At 38.7% G+C, this 27,819-nt stretch overlaps 1 protein-coding gene across 3 annotated transcripts in view; it reads left to right on the forward strand.

Annotated features, from left to right (window-relative positions):
- Positions 1–27,819, forward strand: part of PAK3 (p21 (RAC1) activated kinase 3) — a 415,175-nt gene that overhangs the window by 37,247 nt on the left and 350,109 nt on the right. For all 3 annotated transcript variants that reach the window (XM_074324355.1, XM_074324352.1, XM_074324353.1), the window contains exon 2: positions 26,018–26,112. The gene's annotated coding sequence lies outside the window, so the exon portion shown is untranslated. The remainder of the gene's footprint in view (positions 1–26,017; positions 26,113–27,819) is intronic.

The following is a 27,819-nucleotide window of genomic DNA, read 5'->3' on the forward strand; positions in this document are numbered from 1 at the left end:
GAGTTGCATGAGTTCCTTGTATATTTTGGATATTAGCCCTTATCGGAGGCACTGTTTGCAAAAATCTTCTCCCATTCAGTTGGTTGCCTCTTTATTTTGTCGATGGTTTCTTTTGCTGTGCAGAAGCTTTTAAGTTTCATATAGTCCCATTCATTTATTTTAGCTTTTACTTCCATTGCCTTTGGAGTCAAATTCATAAAATGCTCTTTGAACCCAAGGTCCATAAGTTTAGTACCTATGTTTTCTTCTATGCAGTTTATTGTGTCAGGTCTTATGCTTAAGTCTTTGATCCATTTTGAATTAATTTTGGTACATGGTGACAGATAGCAGTCCAGTTTCATTCTTTTGCATGTGGCTATCCAATTCTCCCAGCACCATTTATTGAAGAGGCTGTCTTTCCTCCATTGTATGTCTTAGCTTCTTTGTCAAAATTATCTGTCCATATTTATGTGGTTTTATTTCTGGGTTCTCAATTCTATTCCATTGGTCTATGTGTCTGTTTTTCTGCCAATACCATGCTGTTTTGATTATTGTAGCCCTGTAGTACAAGCCAAAGTCAGGGAGTGTGATACCTCCAGCATTGTTATTTTTTCTTAAGATTGCTTTGGTTATTCGGGCTCTTTTGTGGTTACAGACAAATCTGATGATTTTTGTCCTATTCCTTTTAAAAATGCCATTGGCATTTTGATGGGGAGTTCATTAAATCTGTATATTGCTTTGGGTAATATGGCCATTTTAACTATGTTGATTCTTTAACTCCATGAGCATGGAATGTTTTTCCATTTCTTTGTGTCTTCTTCAATTTCTTTTAAAAATGTCTTATAGTTTTCAGCATATAGGTCTTTCACATCCTTGGTTAAGTTTATTCCTAGGTATTTTATTCTTTTTGCTGCAATTGCAAAAGGAATTGTTTTTTGTATTTCTTTGTCTGAGATTTCATTGTTAGTATATAGGAATGCAATGGACTTTTGTACGTTGATTTTGTAGCCAGCAACTTTACTGTATTCGTTGATTGTTTCTAATAGCTTTTTGGTGGAGTCTTTAGGGTTTTCTATATATAGCATCATGTCATCTGCAAAGAGTGATAATTTAACTTCTTCATTCCCAATTTGGATGCCTTTTATTTCTTTCTCTTGCCTGATTGCTCTGGCAAGGACTTCCAACACTATGTTGAAAAGCAGAGGTGATAGGGGACAGACTTCTCGTGTTCCTGAACGTAGAGCAAAGGGCTTCAGTTTTCACCATTAATTATGAGATTAGCTGAGGGTTTGTCATTTATGGCGTTTACTATGTTAAAGTATTTTCCTTCTATACCTATTTTATTAAGTGTTTCAATCATAAATGGATGTTGTATCTTGTCAAATGCTTTTTCTGCATCAATTGATATAATCATATGATTTTTGTCCTTTATTTTGTTTATGTGATGTATCACATCGATGGATTTGCGGATGTTGAACCATCCTTGTGCCCCGGGGATGAACCCCACTTGGTCGTGATGAATAATCTTTCTAATGCATTGTTGTATTCGATTTGCTACAATTTTGTTGAGGATTTTTGCATCTGTATTCATCAGAGATATTGGTCTGTAGTTTGCTTTTTTGTGTTGTCCTTACCAGGTTTTGGTATCAGGGTATGTTGGCCTCATAAAATGAGTTAGGGAGTACTGTCTCTTCTTCAATTTTTTGAAGAGTTTGAGCTGGATTAGTATTAGATCCTCTTTGAAGGTTTGGTAGAATTCACTAGTGAAGCCATCTGGTCCCGGACTTTTGCTTTTGGGAAGGTTTTGGATGACTGATTCAATTTCGTTACTGGTGATCGGTCTGTTTAGATTTTCCAGTTCTTCATGGTTCAGCCTTGGAAGGCTATATGTTTCTAAGAACTTGTCCATTTCTTCTAGGTTATTGAATTTGGTGGCATATAGTCCTTCATAGTATTCTTGGATGATCCTTTGTATTTCTGTGGTGTCCGTGATAACTTCCCCTTTTTCATTTCTGATTTTGTTAATTAGTGTCTTCTCTCTTTTTATCTTAGTGAGTCTAGCCAAGGGTTTGTCAATTTTGTTAATCTTTTCAAAGAACCAGCTCTTTGTTACATTATTTTCTTCTATTGTCTTTTTGTTCTCTATTTCATTTAGTTCTGCTCTGATTTTTATTTCCTTTCTTCTGCTGACCTTGGGTTTCACTTGTTCTTCTTTTTCTAGTTTTTTAAGGAGTAACATGAGGTTATTTATTTGGGATTTTTCACGTTTCTTGAGCTAGGCCTGTAATGCTATAAATTTCCCTCTTAAAACTGCTTTTGCTGAATCCCAAAAATTTTGGTAGGATGTATTTTCATTGTCATTTGTTTCTATGTATCTTTTGATCTCTCCTCTAAATTCTTCTTTGACCCAGTCGTTCTTTAAAAGTATGTTGTTTAATCTCCATGTATTTGTGTTCTTTCCTGCTTTCCTTTTGCAGTTGCAATCCAATTTCAAAGCCTTGTGATCAGAGAATATGCTTGGTATGATTTCAATCTTCTTAAATTTGCTGAGGCTGATTTTATGTCCCAATATATGGTCTATCCTTGAGAATGTTCCATGTACACTAGAAAAGAATGTATAGTCTGATGTTTTAGGATGAAGTGCTCTATATATGTCAATTATGTCCATTTCATCTAATGTGTCATTTAGGGCTGCTATTTCGTTATTTATTTTCTGTTTGGATGATCTATCCATAGCTGTCAATGATGTATTTAAGTCCCCTAGTATAATTGTGTTTTGGTCAATTTCTCCCTTTAGTTCTGTTAGTAGTTGCTTGGTATATTTGGTGCTCCCTGATTGGGGGCATAAATATTGATGACTGTTATGTCTTCTTGTTGTATAGTCCCTTTACCATTATGAAATGTCCATCTTTGTCTCTTGTTATCTTTTTCACCCTGAAGTCTGTTTCATCTGATATCATTATGGCTACACCTGATTTTCTCTGGGTACCATTTGCTTGGAGTGTCAATTTCCACCCTTTCACTTTGAGTCTATGCTTGTCCTTGTAGCTGAGATGTGTCTCTTGGAGACAGCATATGGTTGGGTTTAGTTTTTTGATCCAATCTGCTACTCTGTGCCTTTTTATTGGTGAGTTCAGTCCATTTACATTTAGGGTGATTATTGATATGTGAGGATTTCCTGTCATTCTATCTTTAGTTTTCTGGTAAGGCTGTGTCTCCATTGTTTCTTTGCCTTTTTGTTGTTGTCTATTATTTCTGTGTGGTGGTATTCTATGATGTTTCCCTCTGTTTCTTCTTTTATTACAGTATATATTTCAGTTCTGGATTTTTTTGAGTGGTTACCCTTAAGTTTATGTAAAAGAAAGTTTGATATTTAGAGTATTCCATTTTCTTCAGCATGCTTACTTTCTCCATTCCCATATTCCGGTTCAGTCCTTTACTCTCCCCTTTTTTATGTTTTGGTTGCCACAAATTGTCCCTGTTGATGGTGGTCAAATAGCCTCCTTTAGTATTTCTTGTAGTGCAGGTCGTGTATTAGAAAATTCCCTCAGCTTCTGTATGTCTGGAAAGGTCTTTATTCCTCCTTCATATCTAAAGGATATCTTTGCTGGATATATTATTCTTGGCTCATAATTTCTCTCTTTCAATAGTTTGAATATTTGTTTCCACTCCCTCCTGGCTTGTAGAGTTTCTGCTGAAAAATCTGATGATAATCTAATGGGCTTTCCTTTGTAAGTTACCGTCTTCTTTTCCCTGGCTGCCTTGAGGATTCTTTCTTTGTCGTTGATTTTAGACAGCTTCAATACAATGTGCCTTGGAGAAGGCCTGTTGGGATTGAGGTAATTAGGTGTTCTATTTGCTTCTTGGATTCGAGGATCCAGTTCTGTCCACAAGTTTGGGAAGTTCTCATCAACAATTTGTTTGAATATATTCTCTGTTCCCTTCTTCCTTTCTTCTCCTTCTGGTATGCCCATTATTCTTATATTGCTCTTTCTGATGGAGTCAGAAAGTTCTTGTAGAGTTCTTTCATTTCTTTTAGGTCTCAAGTCTCTTTCTTTTTCCATCCGTGTCATTTCCAGGTTTCTATCTTCGATGTCACTGATTCTTTCCTCCAGCTGGTCAACTCTACTACCTAAGCTGGTCATTTCATTCTTAATTTCTTCTATTGAGCTCTTAATCTCCAGCAATTCTATTTGGTTCTTTTTTTAAAATTTCTATCTCTTTGGTAAAATGCTCATGTTGTTCTTTAATTGTGTTTCTGAGTTCATTAAACAGCCTGTCTGTGTTTTCTGGCATCTCATTGCATTTTTTCAGAACTGTAATCTTGAATTCTCTGTCATTTAAGTCACATATTTCCATATCTTTAAGTTCATTTTCTGGAGACTTTTCGTTTTCTTTCTGAGCTGTCTTGTTGCCTTGGTTATTCATGGCAATTAATGATTTATTATTTCTCTTCCTAGACATCTACAGGAGTGGACTTTACAACAGGTTGATAGGAAGAGGTCTTTGTTTTGTTTTCCAGTACATGTTGATAGAGTGTTTTATTTTCTCTCCGACTGCAGCCTTTTTCTCTCTCTCACACTGTAGTGTTATGTTTTCTCTGCACTATTCCAGCTTCTCACACAATGGGGGGATTCCCTGGGAGATGGGCTTCTCCTCTGTTAACAGTTCACCTACGTCATAGGATGCCACATCCGTGTGGGGATGCAGAGAGCATTTGAAGTTCCAAAGCTCTTCCTGCACCAGAGTCAGAGCCCGTGTGTTTCAGCAGTTTTGTTTACTACTGCAGGAATCCGCACAGATAGATGGGGACAGGGGCGGGGTTAGTTGTGAGAGGTGGCCCAGAGCAATGGTGGGGACCACCATAACAGCTAGTCCTGATTCCACAGCTCCCTCCCCTTTCCTGGAACTAGTTGGGCTTCAAATCTGTGTCTGCGGACCACAGTTCTCAGTACTGCAAACATTCTGTTCTTTTCGTCTGGTACTGCTCTGTTCCGCTTCTAGTAGTGGGCAGGGGGCGGGGTGAGCTCTGGGAAGGTAGGGAGGGGGCGACTAGTCTCATTGCCTAGGACTTCTGTTCTCTGCTCTACAGTGAGGGCTTAAACCACCGTTTGCAGCCTTCTTCCCTCAGGCTTTGCTCCAAGGTCTCTGCCGTGAGAGTTGTGTTCAGTTGTGTTATAAGCTGTCCCCTCTGCCATGTGGGCCATAAACGGAGCCCTAGCAGTCCAAGTTCTTCCCTCTCCCACAGCTGTGGTAGTTCTGGGATGCAACGTGCTCAGAGCACTGAGCTAGGTCTGCGTCCTGCACTGCGTGGCTCCATCTCCGCACTTCTCTCTTCCCTCCTCCCCTGCTCATGCAATTTGCCCACCTTTAGGTGAATTCAGTAGTGAGCCTCTTTTTCTTACCTGTCTGCTCTTCAGGGTTTCTTTTGTGTAGTTATAGCTGTTTAATTGGTTGTAAATTCCAGGGTAGATTTCTGGAGGCTCACCTCAGGCCGCCATTTTGATGATGTCTGGAGTTAATTTTTTAATATGGCATAAGGTAGGAGTCTAACTTCATTCTTTTGCAAGTGGATATACAGTTTCTCCAGCACCATTTGTTGAGAAGACTTTTCTTTCCCCATTGGAGTTTCTTGGCTAGCTTATCGAAAATTAATTGATCATAAAAGTGAGAGTTTATTCCTAGACTGTCAGTTCTATTTCATTGTTTTCTACGTACATATGTGTGTATATCTAGATATCTAGATATGTAGAAATATAGATATAGATTATAGAGATAGAGATACATATTCCAATCCATGAACATGAGATGTCTTTCCATTTAATTATGTTTAGGTCCCATTTATTTTTCCGTTTTATATAAGTCTCTTTAATTTTTCCAACAATATTTTGTGTTGCTCAGATGATAAATTATGTACTTATTCTGTTGAATTTACTCATAAGCGTTTTATTATTGTTGATGATATTGTAAATGGAATTGGTTTCTTAATTTTATTTTGCCTTTGTTTATTGCTATTGTGTAGAAATAAAATTGATATTTTGTACATTAATCTTGTACCTTGAAACCTTGCTGAAATTATTCTGGTTTTTCTTTAGTAGATTTCTTAGGATTTTATAGATATAAATCATGACATTAGATATAGTTTACTTCTTCTTTTCCAATCAGGATACCTTTTATTTAATTTTTTTTGCCTAGTTGCCCTAACTAGAACCTCCTGTACATTGTTGAATAAAAATGGCAAAGGCAGACATCCTTTTACTGTTCCTGATCTTAGGGAAGGGAAGTTTTTAGTCATTCACCATTAAGTATGATGTTAGTTGTTTATTTTTGTTTATTTTTCATAGCTACTCTTTATTAGGTTGAATAAATTCCTTTCTGTTCATGGTTTGTTGAGTGTTTTGTGATGAAGGGATGCTAAATTTTGTCATATGCTTTATTCTGTGTCTATTGAGATGAACATGTGGTTTTGTACCTTATTCTATTGAAGCGCTATACGTTACATTAAGTTACTTAATTTTTTAATGTTAAGCAAACTCTGTGCTCCTGGAATAAATCCCAGTTGATCATTGTTTATAATCCATTTTAGATATTGCTTGGTTCAATTTACTAGCTATGGGGTCTTGTATATTTTTTTACTTTTTGCTTTATCAAGTTGAGGAATTTCTTCTCTATTCTTTTTTCTTTAATTTTAAAAAAAGTATTATTAGTTTCATGTGTACAAAGCACTGTAATAATTAGACATTTATCATTTATACCCCTCACAAAGTGATAACCCCCTCCTCCAATCTACTTCCCTTCTGACATCGCATACAGCCATTACATTTCCACTGTCTCTGTTCCTTATGTTGTACTCCACTTCTTGTGAATACACACACACACACACACACACATATATAATTATAGTTGAGAATTTTTTTTAGTCATGATGAATGTTGGATTTTGTCAAATGTTTTCCTGTATCAATTGACATGATCATATCATTTTTTTCATATAATCTGTTGATACTTTAGATTTTTAATGTAGCCTGTTGTATTTTCATTTTCATTCTGTTCTGTAGGTAAGAAGTCCTGGTAGACTTGACAGGGTTTTCTGTTCAAGATGTCAGATGGGCTGGACTTTTATCTGGAGCTTTTATGGATGAATCTACTTCCAAGCTTATTCAGGTTACAGGGGACAATTTATATTTATGAAAGTTGCCTAGATGGCCAGATACCTGTCTAGGGAGGAAGTGGGTTCTAATGGAATGAGCCCAGCCCAGGAATGAGGAGATCTGGCTTCTCCTGCTGACCTTGATTCTTCCTATGGAAAATGCAGCACTGAGCACCACACTTCTAGTTTAATTTCCCCAACCCCTACCCCTGCCATAGCACTAATCAATCTATAGTCTTCTGGTACTAGATGTTAATGCAACCAAAGAGATCACAATGACATTAAGATTTCTTGATTAATTCTTTCTTCGTCCTAGTCAGCAAGACTTTCTTTAATTTCTCAGTGCTTGGCTCATATTCTCAAGTCACTTGGCTCTACTCCATGCTCCAAGTACCTTTTACCTGTATTGGGGAGAGTGTTTGGGTGACGTGATGGAGCTCTGAACTGCTTGGCAGTGGCAGATGTACTACCCCTGTCCTTGGATGAAGGCATATTCCCTAAAGAGGAAGGTTTTGAGAACATGCCATCTTAGAAAGGGACATTTGGAAATGGTAAGAGAGAGGGAGGGAGGGAGAGAGAGAGAGAGAGAGAGAGAGAGAGAGAGAGAGAGAGAGAGAGAATGAATGAGAAGTGTCAGGGTCCTGTAAATAAATGAGGAATCTGGAGAAATGGGTAGGAACAAACTGAAATCATTTTTTCATCTCAAGCCAAAGGAGGCACAGAAAGAAACCTGCTGAGGCAAAGACGAGTATGAGGGATTACCAATTTTCCAGAGACCACTTGTGTTTGAGATCCTCCGTGGGAAGGAGCTTAAGATACAGAGACTGAGAGATATTTTGCTTAGGTGGGCAGCTAGAGTTGATGCAAACTGCCCAAAGCATGACTTGTGATTTTTCTCCTACAATGTTCCTCTCCTCATCAATCTCACTTAGTAAATCTCACTCACCTGATTGCTTAAGTCAAACTCCTAGTTATGATCCTGAGTTCCTCTTGGTCCCTTACACATCACATCCTAGCCATCAGCAAATCCTGTTGACCTACCTTCAAAATATATCCTGAATTTTCCCACTTCTCACCACCTCTTCAGCTATTGCCTAGTGTGAGCCACCATCATCTCTCTCCTGGACCACTGCAATAGCCTCCTAACTGGTCTACATGCTTTGATTCTTGCGGCCCCGACTGCCATGGTTGGATGTTCAGGTTGTATACTACACAAGGGTACCATTGCTCTGGGTGTGTCATTTTTATCACAGACACATACTAACTTACATAAGAGTGTGCAGATGGGTGCAGACATTTTGGGCTTCTTGGCTCAAAATCTGAGAGCAGAGGAAGAGAGTCTGCTCCTTCATAAACCTGTATCAGTACACATGGTGTTGTACAGACTCTGGAGAGTGTGTGCGCGCGCGCACACACACACACACACACACATAAACGCATACATTCAGTGTCACATCTGAGAGGTCTCTGTCCCACCCAAGCCCTGAATTTACTTTTCTCACTCACCATCCCTTATTCTCACAGTCTAAAATCCCATCCTTCCAATCCACATTTGGTTTATCTGGAGGGTGATGTGGAACAGTGGGGTGCAAGGTGCTGTTGATGTTACAGGTATTCCAGTGATCTGAAATGCTTCAGTGAGAAGAATGTGGATGCACACAACCAAGGCTGCTGCCTGCCAGGACTCTGGCAAACTCCCTTGGGCAGGTCTTAAAGTTGTTTAGGATTTATATTAAAAGACTGACCTATTTTTAATTTGTTTTAGAAGAGGGGTGTCTTTTTTGCAATTCACACAAAGACACTATATCTGATAGTGGCAGCTCTGTGACCAACAATCTCAGGTCCATACAATGGTCAGCAAGAACTTTATCAAACATTTGAGAATACTGATCCTTTGCTTAAAACCTTCCCTTTATTTCCCAATGATCTTTGAATGAAGACAAAATTCCTTACCTGGCTTACAAGGCATGAATGATCTGGTCCCTGCCTTCCTCTGCAGCCTCATCTCATATTACCTTCTCTCATGCCTTCCTGCCAACCCCAGCCACATTGACTTTTTGCCTAAAAGTTCATTTCTGTCTTATTCATTGCATTTCTTGTCTATCTGTAACACCCTCCACTTTCAGTTTGTAAACTCTATTAAGCAGGGACTTCATGTTGTTCATTATCGTGTCTTCATCACTTAATGCAGTGCCTACCATGTAATAGGTGGTTAATAAATATTTGCTGAGTGAATAAATAAATGAATACAAAAATGGGAAATGCCAATCCACTTGAATGGCTCTAAGGTTAATCTTGGTTTAACCTCATCTCTAGTGTGGTTTCAAATCCTCTGGTGAAATGGGATGGCCAGAAAATACAGGCTGTTAAATATCAGTAAGCTGAAAGACTGGTTGGGCCAGGATAGTAGTCAGCATATCCAGCAGTTATTGTGACATTAGCATGTGCTGGGCATTGCTCTAGGAACTTTACTCTTTTCACCTCCACAGTAACCTTATGAGGTATAGCCGTAGTGTTATTCATCCATTTGATGATGAGCAAACCAAGATCCAGGAGATTCAGTAACTTGGATTCAAATGCAGGCAGTTTGATTTGACTCTGCTGTACTGCTGAAGAGTGAGAATACTCCCATTTCCTCTGGTTTCTTTTTTGAAATGCCCTGGGAGTGATTCCCTTGTGCAACCTCATTGTCTTGAACCCAGCTTTGGGAAGCAGGTAGGAAAGGGTCACATGCTATGTTGGCAAGCAGCAATGCGTTCAAATCTAGTTAGTGTCCTCATGGGGAAGGAGCCACCTCGGTGACTGACAAGTCAAATTAAAAAGCTAAGATATTCTTTTACTTTATTGGTACTGAAATCTATAAAACTATGAAATCCTAAGCCAGCCTCACCAAACTGAAAGAGAATTTGAGTCACAAAGTAAATTTAACACCTCTTCCATTTTTTTCTGACTTCAAGTGGAGTGCTTCCATTGAGGTGAGAATAGTGTTAGCTTGAAACTTTTAGGGGCTGAAACCTCAGCTATTACAGGGCTAGATTGCACCTGTCACCTTCACATGGGAAGAGAAATTGACACAGGGAAGAGGAGGCACTGAGTAGGCATGCTGTGCTGCTCTGACTATGCATAAAAAGAATGAAAAATAAAACAAGAGAGGGGAAAGGAAGAGTAATCCTCATCGTTAGATATTAGCATACTCATGGGCATAATAAAATTTTTTTTCTCTATCCAACTTTTTTGACCCCCTTTCAAAAAGGTGACTCTTAAAACACAATTTGAAGTCAGTTTGCACCTTCATATTCAGAGCCTGAATCACAAATCTGTGGGCTACATATAGGGTTGCCCCAGATATTTTATCAGAATCCTAGAGCCAGAGAAAGGACCTAAAAGACCATTTGGTTCAACCCATTTACTTTATAAATGGGAAGACTGAAGCCAAGAGAAGGGTGTTGATGAATTGACCTGCATTGTGAAGGGCAAGGGGTGAAGAAAAATGTTAGAATCAATACAGTGTTTGATAAATAGCTAGTCATTTGTCACAGAAATATATACACAATGCAAACAATACCCCTCTCTGTGGCAAAACAGAGGGGATGTTCTCAACAGAGGGAAGGCCTCAGCTGAAGGGGCGAAATGGGGGTTATTCATCCCTCCAGCCCCTTTCTGCATCGCAAAGATTGGTCCAATCTACCACCTAGGTTTTCTGTGGGCTCTCAACATTTTGCTCCACAGAGACTTCCAAACACTGCTTCACTAGTGGCTTGTGGCGTTTAACCTCTGTGGGAGGGATGGGGCCGTGTCCTTTTATCATGGAATCCTTTCTTTTTCTTTGAAGCACAGTGCATAGCTTTTTACAAATTGCGTGGCAAAAATAGAAACACAGCCAGTCCTCAGCAAACCCCTGTTTAGGAGATTCAGGGCAACCTGTCCTTCAGGTAGTGTGTATACAGAGTGTGCTCGTTTCTGAACTAGATGGTAAATATTTTAGAGAAGGAGACAGAAAGCAAACCATTTCTTCTACTTTTGCCTTAAAGGGAGAGACTTGAAACAGGGTGAATCTGGAAACTCTGGAGAAAACCAGCCCAAGTGCATTAGTAGACCCTGCCTGAGGGAGTCAACTTGGCTGTGAGACCTTGGGTACCTCACTTCCCCTCTTTGGTCTCTAGTTTTTAATCTTCCCCTTCTGCCTCACAGGGTAGCTGAAAGGTATAAATGTGGAGAAAAAAGACACACATATGCTTTGGAAACTGTTAAACTCAATATAAATGCAGAGTATTATTGTTGTTTTATGTCTGCTCCTTGCCTCTGGTGGTTGGATCATCTTGGTGTCTGACCTATAATTTGAATTGGTATACAAAATTCCAGGGCAAGTCTAAGGTCTCTGGAACTACAGAGGGAAGAGGGTGGAAGGGGTCAGTAAGGGTAGGAACAGACCCCGCATGAATCACAGCCCCACCATTTCCTTAACCTCTCAGTGTATATCTTTCAGCAGCTTGTCGACTCTCTCTGAGCCTCAGTTTCCCCATCTATAAAGTGGATGGTAAGCTCTTATGCCAGTAGTACTAATGAAGTAGGCATTTGATAATAATAATTATTGATGTTAATTGGCTCTGTGTGCTGAGAAGAACTGTGATTACTTAATGTCAGTGAATGGCTAGTCCTTGGCAAAAAAATATAGATTGCTGGGCCTCACCTCAAAGAAATTCTGACTCTCTAGGTTTGCAGTGGAGCACAAAATTATGTATTTAACAAGGACTCCAAAGGATTCTGATGTGGGACCAGATTTGGGAACCACTGGTCTAAAGAAGTGTTTTTCAATACTGCTTGAGAAATCAATGTAGTGGGAAGTGATCAGCATTAAAAAAACAAAAATAATGGAATAGGAAAAGACAGTATGCACTGCATACAGTAAGGGTAAGTATTGATTCATGAAATGTTTGTTGTATATATACGTATATAATTCAGTAATATACGCTATATGAATGTCAAATGTATTTCTCACTGTAGGTCATGGTGAAAAATGTTTGAAATACACTAGAAGACACTATCTTCCATTTGGGGACCCTAGTATCTAGAGAAAGAAGGTGTCAAGTCCCAGCCCAGACAAGTAGAAATGACCAGCAAGAGAATGGACATATCCATTTCTCTTCTCTCCCCATCTCTCTGATGCTATGTTTGGGTCGACAGAGTTGGTTGTTGTCTAATTGGAATGAGTTTTATTATCATGTATTGAACCTGGCCTGATACAAAAGGGCAACTTGGAGGTATTTTTTATAGGTGCCAGGATAATTTTATTGACTCCGTTAAACAGAAAATGCATCTGAGTTTATTGGGATGTTTAATTCCTCTTGGTTAGTGAGTGCTTTGTACACATGCTTCACTCCTCTCCTCTGAGACTTTGATATTTATTTTAACATTTGAAACTTTTGTTGCCTTTGTGAAATCAAATATTAAGCTTAGAACTCTGTTTCAATTGACATCAACTGACATCAGTATCTTTTTCCTCTTCATTTGGTATGTTGAGGATATTAGCAGTCCTAAACCTTTCAACCACATGCGCCATCTAAAGGGAGCAGATGCTCCTTGGCTCCAGTCCATTGTGGTCTGGTGACAATGGGATCATCTTGTCAGCAAGGCCTTCTCAGACCACCTTCTGTGAACTACAGTTGCCCCTTGGTATCTGCAGGGGAATGGTTCCAGGATCCCCCGTGGATACCAAAATCCACGGATGCTCAAGTGCCTTATATAAAATGGTGTAGTATTTACATATAACTTACACATATCCCCGTGTATACTTTAAATCACCTATAGATTACTTGTAATACCTAGTACAATGCAAATACTATGTAAATATTTGTTATACCATATTGTTTAGGGAATAATGACAAGAAAAATGTTTGTACATGTTCAGTACAAATACAATGTTATAGAGGCCTAACTACATAGTACACATCAGCAGCAAAGAAACTTTTTTTTCAAATATTTTTGATCCATAGTTGGCTGAATCTTTGGATGTGGAACCTGCAGATACTGAGGGCCAACTTTATAGATTTTGCAGGATGCCCTTACCCCTACCACTTCAGAACTCCTTATAACCCCCACCTTTATTTTCCCCATGGTGCTTAACACAACCTAACACACTATATTGTAAGTAATAAACAGATGATAAAAATAAGCACATGTATCCAGAACTTTTTCTGGAAAGATTGGAAATCAAATTTTATGTAGTATTTGAATTTTTAAATGTTATTAGATCAGGTTTTTCTAAAATTTTTATTTATTTATTTTTTAAATTTTAGTCTCACATGTACAAAACAAAATAATGATTAGACATTAACCCCCCTCACTAAGGAATAACCCCCTCCCCCAAGTCTACTACCCCTCTGACATCATGTAAAGCTGTAAGAATACCATTGACTATGTACCGAGGGTGCCAAAAAATGTATACAAGTGGACACTTTGGTCAATGTCGCTCAAGCAGTAGTTAACCATAATCAGAAGTGTCTGGACACTGATGCACCTCTATGAGCACCTCTCGGAATTGCAGAAGTCAAACGTGAGTCATATTCATCTTTTGTTATCGGTATATATTGAGTATTACAATTTTAATAGTTTTTTCCTTTCTTAAAATGTGTATACATGTTTTTGGCACTGTGTGTATGTGTGTGTGTGTGTGTATACACATACATATGCATACACACATATATTTAATTGTTCATTCAATACTAAATCTAATTCAGCTTCAGGTACACAGTGCAGTGGTCAGGCATCTACACAATCTATGAAGTGACCCCCCTGATAAATCTAGAACCCATCTGGCACACTACATAGTTTTTACAACATTATTGATTATATTCCCCATACTATATTTAACATCCTTGTGAATATTTTGTGACTACCAATTTGTACTTTTTAATACCTTCACTTTTCTTCCACGTCTCCAAACCCCCTTCCCATCTAGCAACCATCAGTTTTTTCTCTGTATCTCTGAGTCTGTTTTGTTTGCTTGTTTACTCTGTTCTTCAGATTTCACATATAAGTGTGATCATATGGTATGTGACTTTCTCTGTCTGACTTATTTCACTTAGCATAATTTTCTCTAGGTTCATCCATGTTGTTGCAAATGGTAAGATTTCATTTTATTTTTTATGGCAGAGTGATACTCCATCGAATAAATGTACCACAATTTCTTTACCCAATTGTCTATTGATGGGCATTTCGGTTATATCCGTATTTTGGTTATTGTGAATAGAGCTGCAATAAACATAAGGGTGCATATATATTTTTTGAATTAGTGTTTTGGATTTCTTTGGATAAATACCCAGGAGTGGAATTGCTGGGTCATAAGGTAGTTCCATTTTCAATTTTTTGAGGAACGTCCATAGTGATTTCCATAGTGGCTGTACCAATTTGCAATCCCACCATCAATGTACTAGGGTTCCCTTTTCTCCACATCCTCTCCAGCACTTGTTGTTTTTTTATTTATTGATGACAGCCATTCTTACATGAGTTTGGTGGTATCTCATTGTGGTTTGTATTTGCATTTCTGTAATGATTAGTGACATTGAGCATCTTTTCATATGTCTCTTGGCCATCTGTATGTCCTCTTTAGAGAAATGTCTCTTTATGTCCTTTGCCTATTTTTAAATTTTTTTGTTTTGTTTTCTTTGTGTGTTTTTTTGGTGTTAACTTGTATGAGTTTGTTATGTATTTTGGATGTTCACCTCTTATCAGATGTATCATTGCCAAACATCTTCTCCCATTCAGCAGGAAGTCTTTTTGTTTTATTAACGGTTTCCTTTGCTGTGGGGAAAAAAAAAAAAAACTTTTTAGTTTGATGTAGTCCTTATGTTTATTTTTTCTTTTGCTTCCCTTGCCAGAGGGGATATATCAGTAAAAATATTACTAAGGGTAATATCTGCAAGTTTACTTCCTACATTTTTTTCTAGAAGTTTTATGGTTTGGGGTCTTAACATTTAAGTCTTTAATGCATTTTGAATTTATTCTTGTATATGGCATAAAAAGATGGTCCAATTTCATTTTTTTACATATATCTATCTAGTTTTCCCAGCACCATTTATTAAATAGACAGTCTTTACTCCAATGTAAATTTTTGCTTCCTTTGTCATAGATTAAATGACCATATAGGCGTGGATTTATTTCTGGGCTCTCTATTCTGTTCCATTGATCTATGTGTATGTTTTTATGTCAATACCATACTGTTTTGATTACTGTAGCCCTGTAGTATGATTTGATGCCATGTAGCAAGACACCTCCAGCTTTGTTCTTCTTTCTCAGGATTGCCATTGCTATTTGGGGTCTTTTATGTTTCGATATAAATTTTAGGATTATTGGTTCCAGTTTTGTGAAAAATGCCATTGGTATTTTGATGGGAATTGCCTTGACTCTATATATTGCTTTGGATATTATGGACATTTTAACTACAGAGGGTGCCAAAAAACAAAATAAACAACAACAAAAAACTGTATACACATTTTAAGAAAGGAAAACTGTATTAAAATTGTAATACTCAATATATACCTATAACAAAAGATGAATGCAATTACAAGAAGGGCTCAAAGTGGTTACTATTAGCATCCAGACACTTCTGATTATGGTGAACTACTGCATGAGCAACGTTGAACAAATTGTCCACTTGTATACATTTTTTTGGCACCCTTGGTATATTAACTCTTTCTATCCATGAGCATGGTTTATGTTTCCATTTATGTCTATCTTCTTTAGTTTCTTTCTTCAATGTCTTATAATTTTCGGAGTACAGGTCTTTTATTTCCTTGGTTGAATTTATTCCTAAGTATTTTATTTTTTATGCAATTGTAAATGGAATTGTTTTCTTAATTTCTCTTTCTGATAGTTCACTATTGGTGTATACAAATGCAACTGATTTCTGAATATTAATTTTATATCCTGGTACTTTACTAAGTTTATCAGTTCTAAATAGTTTTGTGGTGGAATCTTTGGGGTTCTCTATATATAGTATCATGTCGTCTACAAATGATAATTTTACTTCCTCCCTTCCAATTTGGATACCTTTAGTTTCTTTTCCTTGTCTAATTGCTGTGGCTAGAATTTCCAGAACTATGTTGAATAGAAGTGGTGATAGTGGACATCATTGCCTTGTTCCTGATCTTAAGGGGAATGCTTTTAGCTTTTCCCCATTGAGTATGATGCTAGCTGTGGATTGTCACATATGGCTTTTATTATGTTGAGATATGTTCCCTCCATTCCTACTTTGCTGAGAATTTTTATCATAAATAGCTGCTGGATTTTGTCAAATGCTTTCTCTACATCTATTGATATGGCCATGTGATTTTTGTTTTTCATTTGGTTAATGTGATGTATCATGATAATTGATTGCAGATATTGAGCCAGAGTTGCATACCAGGAATTAATCCCACTTGATTGTACTGTATGATCTTTTTAATGTATTGCTGAATTTGGTTTGCTAACACTTTGTTGAGAATTTGCATCTATGTTCATTACGGATATTGGTTCATAGTTTTCATTTTTTGTAATGTCTTTGTCTGGTTTTGGTATTAGAGTAATGATAGCCTCATAAAATGAGCTTGGGAGCCTTCCCTCCTTCTGGATTTTTTGAATAGTTTGAGGAAAATAGGTGTTAATTCTTTTTTGAATGTTTTGTAAAATTTACCTGTAAAGCCATCTGGTCCAGGGCTTTTGTTTGTTGGGAGTTTGTTGATTACTGATTCAATTTCCATGGTAGTAATCAGTCTATTTAGGTTTTCCATTTCTTGTTGGGTTAGTCTTGGAAGGATGTATGCTTCTAGAAAATTATCCATTTCTTCCTGATTGTCTAATTTGTTGGCATATAGTTGCTCTTAGTAATTTCTTAATTTTATTTATTTATTTATTTATTTATTTATTTAATTATCTTTTTTTCTGTGGTGTCTGTTGTCACTTCTCTTCTTTCATTTCTGATTTTATAAATTTGGGTCCTCTCTCTCTCTCTCTTTTTAAATGTGTCTGGCTAAAGGTTTGTCGGTTTTGTTTATCTTCTCAAAAAAACAGCTCTTGGTTTCAATGATCTTTTGTATTGTTTTTTTGGTCTCTATTTCGTTTATGTCCACTCTGATCTTTACTATCTCCTTCCTTGTTCTCCCTTTGGGCTTATTTTGCTGTTCTGTTTCCAATTCCCTTAAGTGTTGATAAACTGTTGATTTGTGATTTTTCTTGTTTCTTTAGGTAGACCTACATTGCTATGAATTTCCCTCTTAGGACTGCTTTCGCTGCATCCCATAGATTTTGGGTCGTGTTTTCATTTTCATTTCTCTCGAGATACCTTTTGATTTCTTCCTTGATCTCATGGTTGACCCATTCATTATTTAGTAACATGTTATTCAGCCTTCATGTATTTTTGTGTCTTCCAGTTTTTTTCTGTAGTTGATTTCTAATTTCATAGCACTGTTGTCAGAGAAGACACTTCATATGATTTCAATTTTCTTAAATTTATTGAGACTTGTTTTGCGGCCTAACATGTGCTCTATCTTGGAAAATGTTCCATGTGCGCTTGAGAAGAACATGTATTCTGCAGCTTTGGGGTAAAATGCTCTGAAAATATTGATTAAATCCAAGTGGTCCAATGTGTCATGTAAGGCCGCTGTTTCCGTATTTATTTTCCGTCTGGAAGGCCTGTTTTTTGAGTTCTTGTGGTGTGTTGTCAGTGGTGTGCTGAAGTTCCCAGCTATGATAATGTCACTGTTGATCTCTGTCTTTATGTCAGTCATGATCTGTTTTATATATTTAGGTGCTCCAATGTTGGGTGAATAGATGTTTTCTAGAGTTATGTCCTCTTGTTGGATCGATCCCTTTATTATTATGTAGTGCCCATCTTTGTCTTTTATTAAAGTCTTCATTTTAAAGTCTATTTTGTCAGATATAAGTATTGCTACCACCACTTTTTTCTCATTTCCATTTCTGTGGAATATCACATTCCATCCTTTTACTTTCAGTTTGTGTGTGTCTTTTGATCTGAGGTGGGTCTCTTGTGTACAGCATATGTATGGGTCTTGTTTCCTTATCCATTCAGCTACCCTATGTCTTTTGATTGGAACATTTAATCCATTTACATTTAAAGTGATTATGGGTAGGTACATAGTTATTGCCATTTTAGTATTCATATTCTGGTCCTCATTAGTTAGTTTGTTTTCTCCTTTATACTGCTTAAAGAAGTCCTTTTAAGATTTCCTACAATACTGGCTTGGTGGTAATGAATTCCTTTAGTTTATTCTTTTCTGGGAAGCTCTTTACCTCTCCTTCAATTTTAAATGATAGCCTTGCTGGGTAGAGCAATCTTGGTTGTAGGCCTTTGTGGTTTTTTGTTTGTTTGTTTCTTTTCTTTTTATCACTTTGAGTATTTACTGTCACTCCCTTCTGGCCTGCAACATTTCTGTAGGATTGTCAGCCAATAGTCTTGTGGGAGCTCCCTTGTAAATAACTAGCTATCTTTCTCCTGCTGCTTTTAGGATTCTCTCTTTGTCTTTAATCTTTGTCGTTTTAACTATGATGTGTCTTGGTGTGGGCTTGTTTGGGTTCATCTTGTTTTGGACTCTGTGTACTTCCTGGGCTTGTATGTCATTTTCTTTCACCAGGTTAGGGAAGTTTTTGGTCATTATTTCTTCAAATAGGTTCTTGTTCCCTTGCTTCCTCTCTTCCTCTGGCATTCCTGTCATGCAAATATTGTGCTTGATATTGTCCCACAGGTCTCTTAAACTTTTTTATTGTTTTTACTATTTTTTTCTTTTTTGCTATTCCAATTGGGTGAATCCTGCTACCTTGTTTTCTGAATTCCTGATTCAAACCTCTGCTTCATCTAATCTGCTGGTGATTCCTTCTAGTGTATTCTTCAGTTCAGTTATTGTATTTTTTTAGTTCTGACTGGCTATTTTTCTTGATTTCTATATTCTTTTTATGCTTACTATCTCATAGTTGAAATTCTCACTCAGTTCCTTAAGCATTCTTATAATCCAGTGTTTTAAACTCTGTCTCTGGTGGGTTGGTTGCCTCTGCTTCATTTAGTTCCATTTCTGGAGGTTTCTTCTGTTCTTTTATTTGTGACATGTTTCTTTGTTTCCTCATTCTGGCTGCCGCTTTGTATTTGCTTCTGTGTGTTAGGTAGATCACCTATGTCTCCCAGTCTTTGCTGGGTGGCCTTATGTAATATGTGTCCTTTGTAGTTGAATTGAACATTCTCTCTTATTGCCTGTGTGTGTGTTCCAGAGGTTTCCCTTGTGTTGTGTGTTTTCTCCTTTTGTAGTTGAGCCTTCATTGCTTTTGGCATGTCAGTGGGTGGGATAGACTCCCAGGCTGACTAGCTATGAAGATTGGCTATGCCCACAGTATACGTGCTGCTGTGTGAGGGCTGACCCCTCACAGGAGCCTTCGCCCCTGTGGGCTCTTGTACCTGTTGAGAACCCTCTTTGGGTATGCCACTTATGGGTCTAACAAGATAGTGCTCTGGTGTTGTCTGAAGCTGACCTCTGGGTGTGTTGTTTCTTGTGTCTCCTGGGTGGGGCGCCCATGCAGTGCAATTTCAGCCCTGCCTGTTAGCAGGCCTTGGCTGCCTGGTGGGTGTCTCAAAGCTGTATGTGGTTGGGTGCTCCCTGTGCTGGCCTTGGAGGTATGTGGGGGTGGTCTCTCTGTGAACTGAGGCAGGTTGCCTCAGTGGGACTGAGGCAGTTTAGCAAAAGGTGCAGAGCCCCCTAGGCCTTTTGTCACCTATCTGTTTCCTGTAAGGCCCAGTTGTTGAAAGATCCTCTTTAGCTGTATGTGCTGGCTGGTTGACCTGGTATTGAGAGTGCCCTTGAGGGATGCAGCACTAGCTGGGCAGGATGGAGTTCAAGTGAACCATGAGAAGTGACCAGTGGTTTTTACAACGTTAATGTAGATTCAGATCTTTTGCCAGTACCTGGCCTTTGACCACCTTGTACAGTGCCCTGAGGACACTGGAGCCAGCCTCCTCCTCAGACTTACAAATTCCTAAGAGCTGCTCCTGAATGGTTGCAGTGCAGTTTTGGGGTCACACCACCCAAATCACCCCAGGCCATTGCTGGTTGTCCGCTGCTGTAAAAATATGTCTTGTGAAATCATATGGTTCTCTGCTTTTTCTGTCTGACTTATTTCGCTTCGCATTATACTCTCAAGATCCATCCATGTTGTCACAAATGTTCCTATATCATCTTTTCTGATATATGGTATATATACCAAAAACAACAGAAGAACAAGACAAACAAATGAGAAACAAAAACTCATAGACACAGACAATAGTTTAGTGGTTACCAGAGGGTAAGGGGGGTGGGGTGGGTGGGAGATGAGGGTAAGGGGCATCAAATATATAGTGATGGAAGGAGAACTGACTCTGGGTGGTGAAAACAAAATGGGATTTATAGATGATGTAATACAGAATTGTACACCTGAAATCTACATAATTTTACTAACATTTGTCACCCCAATAAATTTAAAATATACATATATATGTCTTGTGTGGTTTGTGGGGGCAGGGCGGATCACCCAGGAGCACAGAGTGCCCATGGCAATGCAGTTCTAGGTGGGTGGGGCAGAGTTACTGGGAGCTAAGGGGTGTGGCCAGTGGTTTCTACAAATTCAGTATAGTCTCAGCTCCTGGACCAGTGCTGGGCCACACCTCCGCACCAAACAAAACAAAATAGATCAAAACAAAAACAACATACCAAAACAAAGCAAACCAAAACAAACCAACCAAACAAGCAAAAAGCAGAATAAAACAACAACAAAAACACCACTACAACAACAACAACAACAACAACAACAACAACAAAAACGGAAGAAAAAAAAAAGCTACGTCTAGCCACTGCCTGTCTATAAGGCAGTGCACATCTAGGATTAACACTCTCCAGGAAATGTTTCCTGGTCACCACAGGCCCTTCACCAGCTTTAATCTGCAGCCTGTGTGGCGGGGCCAGCAGACAAGCAGTAAAGATTTTCCCAGAGTAGCACCAGCTATGTAGAGGGTGTGGCCCCAGGGAATCACCAAGGCAGTGCACACGTGTGAGGATTCCACCAAACCCAGACAAGTGCAGACCCAGACTGGTGCAGGCCCAGACTTGGCCCTTTGGGGGCAAGTTGAACCCTGAAAAAGTGGTGCCCTCCTCTATAGGAGGCCACACGTGTGCAGGCTGCACATGGGGAAAACAATAGCTCCCATCTCTCCAAATCTTGTGCCAAAGGCACTCAGCTCAGTCCTTCCCCGCATGTCCTTGGCCTTCCCAAGCTGCCATCCCTCCACCAGGAACCAGGTGGGTGCCTGCCAGCAAGCAAGACTGTGTGCTGGCTCTATTGGAGGGCATCTGGGCTTCCAGCCTCCTTGTGTCCCACCGGGAAGGGCATGTAGAGTCCTCACTGTTTTTCACCGCCAGGTGCCATGGGAACTCCTCCTCCCAGCACAGGACCCCTGGGCTGGGTTGTACAGCATGGGGCTGCGAGGCCCCTTTCTCTTCAGAGGGGCCCTCACTACTGAGGTGTCCCTCCCAGCGTTCAACCTTTCACTGTGGGCCTGGGGTCAGCCCATTTTGCATCTCCGCCCCTCCTACCAGTCTCAATGTGGCCTCTTCTTTATGTACTTAGTTACGGTGGTTCTGTTCAGCTAGTGTTCAGATGAATCTTGGGGTTGATTGTTCTATAATTTATTTGTAATTTTAGTGTGATCCTGGGGTGTAGTAGGCATAGTATTTACCTAATCTGCTATCTTGGCTTCTCCAGATCAAATTTTTCTAGAGAGCTTGGAAATCCAAATATTTATTAGGTTGGTGCAAAAGTAATTGCCGTTTTTTACAATTATTTTTAACCGTTTAAACTGCAATTACTTTTGTACTAACCTAATACATAAAATATTCTGATTTTTAAATGTTAGTTATGAGATCAAAAATTTTTAAACATTATTTGGGCCAAAGAAAATATGTCTGTGGCCCAGATTTGGTCTGTGGATCACCAATTTGTGACCTTTGTCATAGATTTGTGAAATGCTGGAGCTCTGAGAGACCCTAATTGACATCTTCTATTGAGGAAGTATAGCCTCAGAGAGGTTAGGTACCTTCCTTATAGACAAGTGGTTAGCTCGTAGCAGAACTAGATCTTGAACCCATCTTTCTTGTCTCCTAGTGCTCTCTCACATGCACCCTGCTTCCTGCTAGGCTGCCTCCCTTCTGCTGAGGGTTGAGCTAATATGCCCTGTGTTAAGGTCAGCATTTAGTTCACTCTCCAGTGCCCTCCTCACAAAGAACTTAATAGTGTCATTACCACCCATCTGATAAGCCTCAATTCCTTCTCACCACAGAGTGTATGAATTTACCTTACTTCCCAATCTCAACCTTGGTTATTGCGTCCTGGCGCTTTATTGCTTTTGCTCCAGTGATAGAATCAATACAAGGTATTTATAGGGATGTTATTAGCATTGCTCTCAGCTAACTGTGCCTTTGGTAGAATTAGTGTGGCCTACTGCAAGGAATCTGGGGCTCAAAGTCCAGAGGGCTGGGCTCAATTCTCAGATATGTGACCTTAGACAACTTACTTATCCTCCTTGGCCCTCAATTTCCTTAACTATAAAAATGAGAAAACTGAGATCTGCCTTTCTTATCTCTTTGGGCTTCTGTGAAGCAAAAATGAGATAATATGTATGACAGCTCTTTGAAAAGAGAACATTTTACAACTCTGAGGGTATAGTATCATTATGAAGTCAGCAGATAATTATTGAGAACCTACCTTGTGCAAGCTGATGTACCATTTATTCAGGGCATGCCAACCTGCTCAAGGGCTAGCTGCCTCCATAAGCTATAGTACAATTGAGAAGAAGGGACATATATTAGTGGAAAGAGAGCCAGCACTGTAAAGCCAGAGATGACCAGTACCAAACAAAATGAATAGTGTGTGGTGAGAAATTGTGATGGAATAAGCCAATCATGGAAGGATGCATGGAAGGAGTTGTTCTTAGGGGAAAGAAAAATGGTAGTATTGGGTTGGCAGAGAGAATAAGGACATCTTAGACAGAGATAGTGGCGCCAGTAAGGGCTGCAATCATGTGTGTTGGAGGCTGAGAAGCAGATAATTGCTTTTCGGTCTTCTTCACTTGGCTGGAACACAGGAGAATCAATGCATGCTTCTTTTGAAACCAAAGCAGAGTCCAAGTGTGACAGTGGGTGTGGTATGGTTTATTATATTATAGGAGGGTCCAGTACTGTAAAGATGATATAGGAACATTTGTGACAACATGGATGGATCTTGAGAGAGTAATGTTGAACGAAACAAGTCAGACAGAAAAAGTAGAGAACCATATGATTTCACTGATATGTGGTATATAAACCAAAAACAACAAAAGAACAAGACAAACAAATGAGAAACAGAAACTCATAGACACAGACAATAGTTTAGTGGTTGCCAGAGGGTAACGGGGGCGGGGGGTGGGGGGTGGGAGATGAGGGTAAGGGGGATCGAATATATGGTGATGGAAGGAGAACTGACTCTGGGTGATGAACACACAATGGGATTTATAGATGATGTAATACAGAATTGTACACCTGAAATCTATGTAATTTTACTAACAATTGTCACCCCAATAAATTTAATTAAAAAAAAAAAAACACAAACAAAAAAAACCAAAACAAAACAAAACAAACAAAAAGATCATAATAATAGTTCCCACCTCATAGGACTGTTGTAAGCATTAAATGAGGTGATATGTTTTAAACATTTAACTCAGTGCTTGATGCATGATTAGTGCAAAATGAATGTTAGCTATCATCATCAATTTTCATCTTATGCTGAAGTCAGGGGGTAATAACATGGGATACATCATCTTAGTTGTGTTACCATGGACAAGTCATATCACTTCACTGTTTCTCAGTTTTCTTATCTTTAAAATGGGAGTAATAGTTGTGCCAACTGAAAAGGGCTATTGTGAGAATTAAATGAATTAATACAAATAACGTGCCTATCACAATGCCTGGCACATGGTAAGCACTCAATAGATGTTACCTACTACAATGATTATAGCCAGGTAAGCATTAATGTAATATTAATGCATAACAAAAAATTGGGGAAATTGAGAAACATAAACAAAATCACCCTAAATCTTGCTACACAGACACAACTCCTTGTTACCATTTTCTGGTTCTTAAATCTGAAATTTCTTTTGTTGAGAAAAATCAAGACTTCAGAAAAGGGCATGAATTTGACATGCAGTGGCCATTTCATTAAACATTTACTGAGCACCCAGTATTCCAGCCCATCTGAGCTCATTTGATATCCCTTCCAGCCTTGAGTCATCTTCAGTAATGTGCTAGCTAATATTCCAAGGGCTGATATTCAACAAAAAATAGGCCAAAAAATGATCTCTGCATTTAAGGAACTTATAGCTAAATAGAATGGATAGGAAAACAAACTAAAAATAGAAAATATAATGCTACATGATATTAAGTATTACAGGGAAAAACTTTATGATGGGATAATAAGGAGTTTTGAAACAGGGAGGAGTTTGAAGGGGAACAACCTGCAAGGCCTATAATTTTAAAGAGGGTGGTCAGGGAAGACCTCACTGGGAAGTTGATCTTTGAGTCTATTCCTGAAGGAAGTAAGAGAGCGGGCCACGCAGGTATCATCTCATGGAAGAACATTCCAGGCAGAGAGATTAGCAATAGCAAAGCCCTCAAGTTAGTATCACGCCTTGCATTTAAGAAACAGCCAAGAAGCCTTTGTACCAGAAGTGGAGTGAATGACGTTAATGGTAATAGGATAGGAGGTCAGAGAAGTCATAATGGCAGTTTGTTTAGGGTTTTGTAGGCCATTGTGATGACTTCCATTTACAGGGAGTGAGATTGAAAGCCATGGGAGCATTTTGTCCAGGTGTAGGGGGGAGGGACGTGATAAGACTTAGTCATTTGGCTCTGCTATAAGCAATGTGTCCCCCCACCATAGGCCTTGGACAATAATAAACAAGAGGTGGCAGTTCTTGCAGAGCTGTCCTTGCCACTGTATTGACTGCAGAGAGAGGGCTCATTGGTCCAGAGGAGGTACCAAAGTGGAAGTCATGGCATGGAGAATGGGAGAAAGAGATGCAATCTCTTAGAGCTGAAAAGGACCCAGTTAATATAATTCTACCATTGGGTATCTGTTCATCCAACCTTGACTTAAAACACTCACTGCCTCACGAGCCTGCTCAGCTTTTTGCAGGACCCTCTCAAGGTCAGAAAGCCTTTTGATAAGTTTACTGAAAAATCAGCCTCCTTCACCACTGTGTGGCAGTAGTCCTAGTTCTGTCTCTTGGGCAACCCAGAATAAGTGTATACTTTCCATAGGAAAACACTTGAGATTTGAAAGCAAGTGGTATCCTGTATATCCCCTGACGGTTCTGTTTTTCATGGTACATGTCTCTGGTCCGTTCAAGAGCCACTCCTGTTATGGGATGATTTCCCACCCCTTTGTAAATCTTGTGGACCTCCTTTGGAGGTGTTTCACTTTCTCAGTGATCCTCTTAAAATGTGGTGCCTAGAATTGAACTGGAGACTCCAGGAGAGAAGAGCACATATTTTAGTGCAACAATTATGTTCTGGGATCCAAAAAATGTACTTTGATTCATACAACCTAAAATTGTGCTTTGTTTTTCACAGCTGAATAATTTAACTATATTAAACTGTTAGCTCAAATTATGCTTATGAGGTCAACTCAAACCCCTAGATCTTTTTTGGTTTGTTTGTTTTTATGTGACTTGCTGCTAAGCCATGCTTCCCTTATTCTGGCCTCACAAAATAGACTTTTAAAATTTTAATTGAGGTTATTCTTTCTTTATCTTATAAATCTCACATTTTTATTTTTATTTTTATTTTAGTGCAGTATTCCAGCCCACCTGAGCTCATTTTGAATCTCAATTTTGTTCTTCAATTTATATGATATCCCTGCCAGCTTGGATCATCTTCAGAGTTGGTAAGTACATTTTACATGTCATCTAAGTTATTAATAAAAGTGGAAAAAACCTGTGGCCTTTCTATAGTGTTTTTTCTGTGGGTTGTCACCTATGCTTTGAGTAAAATTCTTTAATCGATTGCCAATATATTTGACTTGTGTTATAATCTGGTTAATATGTTGCTATCTTATCTTAGCTCATTTATGAAAAAGTTATAGGAGACAATTTCAGATGCACTATTGAATCCAGATATGTTATGGTTACAAAAGACAGGATGGATGAAGGATGACCTAAGATGGAGACTTTTGTTTTGAAAAATGGAAACTACTGTAGCTTTTTGCAATTAAAGAAATAATATTGGCTTGTTGTTAATGTCAGCAGCATGCCCAAGTATACAAATTAGAAAGTGTAATTTTGTGCCAACACCCTATCAGATAATTGTGGTTATTGGTTTTGTGTATACATAAATATGAATCTGTGATTCAAATGGAATCATACTATAGGGACTGATGTGCAACCTGCTTTTTTCACTTACAATCTTTTGGAAACATCTTCCCTTATTAGAACATATAGTTCTACCTCATCCTTTTTTACAACAACACAGTGTTCTTTTCTGTGGATGTTTTTTTTTTTTTAATTTACCTCATCAATCCCATATTGATGGACATTTAGATCATTGACAAATTTTTGCTGTTACAAGCAGTGTTACATGATGACCTTTTTTTGTTAGCTTGATGAGACGTTGTGCTAGGTGCTGGTTGCTGGCTTCTTTAGACTTCCTGTTCTTTTCTGATCTTGTCAATGTTCTAAGTGCTCAAGGACTGCTTCCACTGAAGAAAGAACTAAATAGGGGGCTGCCAACTCCCTACTCATCATGGTTTGAGTTTGAAAATCTATACCTTGTCATCCTTTGGAGTGGAGTTAAAGCTGTTTGAGCTTCTGGGGGCCTTAGAAAAACCACAGCACCAAAGATCAAGCCCTGAGTGACAGACAGACTTGATGGTAAGCTCAGCCCCTGGCAGGCACAGGTGAGGTGATTAGGATTAAGAAGGGCAAGGAGAACTGCCTTGCCTTTGAGCCACTATTCTCTATCACTCCATCAACCCCTGAATAGGCTCCACCCTTCTCATCCTCACACCTTTCCTCCTTGTTTGGGGCTTTCTCCCTATACTCATACACCTCCCAGAACAAGGTAGGAGCTAATTGCTCTAAACTTTCAGAATACTTTAAGAGCCTGGGCTTGAGAGTCAAATCTGTGTTTGAATGTCAGAGCTGCACCTGCCTAGCTCTGTGATCTTAGATAAGTCACTTATACTTTCTGGGCCTAGTTATCCTCATCTATAGGATGAACATATACCTGTATAAGACATTTCAAAACACCTAACCCGATGCCTGGCTGATATGAAGCACTTAATAAATGTTAGCTGCTATTATCACCATCATCATCATGATCATCATGGGTGACCATATTACCTATACCATAGAGTTGTGAAGATTAATGAGAATATATGTCAAATATCTAACACAGTGCTCAGCATAAATTGAGTGCTAAATAAATGACAGCAAATATTGTTTGTATTTATATCTCTGTATACTTACCTCATTCTCTCTTGTTCCTGTCTTGATCTCCTCCTATAATTTATAAGCTTTCTCTAGAACACAGAGTTCTCTCTCTCTCTCTCTCTCTCTCTCTCTCTCTCTTTCTCTCCCTCTCCCTCCTTCTCCCC

The sequence above is a fragment of the Rhinolophus sinicus genome, chromosome X (assembly GCF_036562045.2).
Source record: "Rhinolophus sinicus isolate RSC01 chromosome X, ASM3656204v1, whole genome shotgun sequence".
In the NCBI taxonomy this organism is placed as follows: Eukaryota; Metazoa; Chordata; class Mammalia; order Chiroptera; family Rhinolophidae; genus Rhinolophus; species Rhinolophus sinicus.